Below are 2,500 nucleotides of genomic sequence, written 5' to 3'. Positions count from 1 at the left end.
CTTTGATCTCGACATTTTGTCTCTCTCTTTTCTTAGAGGGAAAATGTTTTAACCTTTAATCTCAATTTTTTCTTTCAGTTTAACATTAAAAGCGTGATTTTAAATGTGTTTGACATTAAATCTCAAAAAATGTATTTTGACTTTGATGTCAACATATAATCTCAATATAATCTCAAAAAAGTGTGTGTGTGGAGGAACGTGTGTATATAATATTCATAATATATAGATATGTTCATGGGGGGTTTATATGTGCAGCCTGTTTACTTCAAAGTTACATTTTATCTTTAATCGCAAGCTTTTGACATCGTCTCAAATATTCATATCTTCAATCTGAATGTTTTTAAAATTTTCACTTTGATCTCGACATTTTGTCTCTCTCTTTTCTTAGAGGCAAATGTTTTAACCTTTAATCTCAATTTTTTCTTTCAATTTAACATTAAAAGCGTGATTTTAAATGTGTTTGACATTAAATCTCAAAAACTGTATTTTGACTTTGATGTCAACATATAATCTCAATATAATCTCAAAAAAGTGTGTGTGTGGAGGAACGTGTGTATATAATATTCATAATATAAAGATATGTTCATGGGGGTTTATATGTGCAGCCTGTTTACTTCAGTTACATTTTATCTTTAATCGCAAGCTTTTGACATCGTCTCAAATATTCATATCTTCAATCTGAATGTTTTTAAAATTTTCACTTTGATCTCGACATTTTGTCTCTCTCTTTTCTTAGAGCCAAATGTTTTAACCTTTAATCTCAATTTTTTCTTTCAATTTAACATTAAAAACATGATTTTAAATGTGTTTGACATTAAATCTCAAAAACTGTATTTTGACTTTGATGTCAACACATAATCTCAATTTTTTTAAATCTTCATTTTGTCATTCATCACAAAATTCTAGCTTTAATCTCAATTTCTTTTCTTTTTGTTTAATGTTAAAAACCTAATCGTAAATGTGTTTGACATTAAATCTCAAAAACTGTATTTTGACTTTGATGTCAACATATAATCTCAATTTTTTAAATCTTCATTTTGTCATTCATCACAAAATTTTAGATTTGATCAAATTTTTTTTCTTTGTGTTTAATGTTAAAAACAGAATCTTAAATGTGTTTGACATTAAATCTCAAAAACTGTATTTTGACTTTGATGTCAACATATAATCTCAATTTTTTACATCTTCATTTTGTCATTCATCACAAAATTCTAGATTTAATCTCAATTTTTTTCTTTTTGTTTAATGTTAAAAACAACCTTAAATGTGTTTGACATTAAATCTCAAAAACTATTTTGACTTTGATGTCGACATTTAATCTCAATTTTTAAAAATCTTCATTTTGTCATTCATTACAAAATTCAAAATGTAATCTAAATGTTTTCTATAATCTTAAATGTGTTTGACATTACATCTCAAAAACTGTATTTTGACTTTGATGTCGACATATAATCTCAATTTTTAAAATCTTCATGTTGTCATTCATTACAAAATTCAAAATGTAATCTAAATGTTTTCTATAATCTTAAATGTGTTTGACATTACATCTCAAAAACTGTATTTTGTCTTTGATGTCGACATATAATCTCAATTTTTAAAATCTTCATTTTGTCATTCATTACAAACTTCTAGATTTAATCAAAAAAATTTCTATAATCTTAAATGTGTTTGACATTACATCTCAAAAACTGTATTTTGACTTTGATGTCGACATATAATCTCAATTTTTAAAATCTTCATGTTGTCATTCATTACAAAATTCTAGATTTAATCAAAAAAATTTCTATAATCTTAAATGTGTTTGACATTACATCTCAAAAATTGTATTTTGACTTTGATGCCTTTGATATAATCTCAAAAAAGAGGTTTTAATCTCACCGGGACTTTCCTAGTTAAAAAAAAAAAAAAAAAGGTTAAATCAAATTTAGTTTAATTTAATCTCACATCTCTCTACTTCTTGACGACCTCTAACCGTCCTGACGACTCCACCGCCGGCGGCGGCCGAACGCCGCCCGGCGCTCCGGCCGGGCGGAGCCGTCAGCCGGGATCCCTGACAAGCGATACGACGGGCCGGACGGAGTCGGTCCGGTCCGACGGGGGACCAGCGGGGGGGCGGAGGAGGAGTTCTGCACCGCTGATCCAGAGTGACAGTGATGGACGGGTTCAGAGAGGAGAGCTGATGGACCAACCCCCCCAAACCCCCCCCCTCCCCCCCTCCACATACCCCCCACCCCTCCCCCAATCCCCCCGTCTGGACAGTGTTTGAGAAGATGGACATGACGGTCGCAAGGCTTCTGAGTCCAGCAGGGTGTGTGTGTGTGTGTGTGTGTGTGTGTGTGTGTGTGTGTGTGTGTGTGTGTGTGTGTGTGTGTGTGTGTGTGTGTGTGTGTGTGTGTGTGTGTGTGTGTGTGTGCATGCATGTCAGACAGCCAAGCAGAGCAATGAATGTGAAAAGTGACACTGAAATTGAAGATAAAAAAATCTTGTTTATGTTCCTTTT

Source organism: Blennius ocellaris, assembly GCF_963422515.1.
Source record: "Blennius ocellaris genome assembly, chromosome: 10".
Taxonomy (NCBI): Eukaryota; Metazoa; Chordata; class Actinopteri; order Blenniiformes; family Blenniidae; genus Blennius; species Blennius ocellaris.
This window is presented reverse-complemented; position numbering follows the sequence as displayed.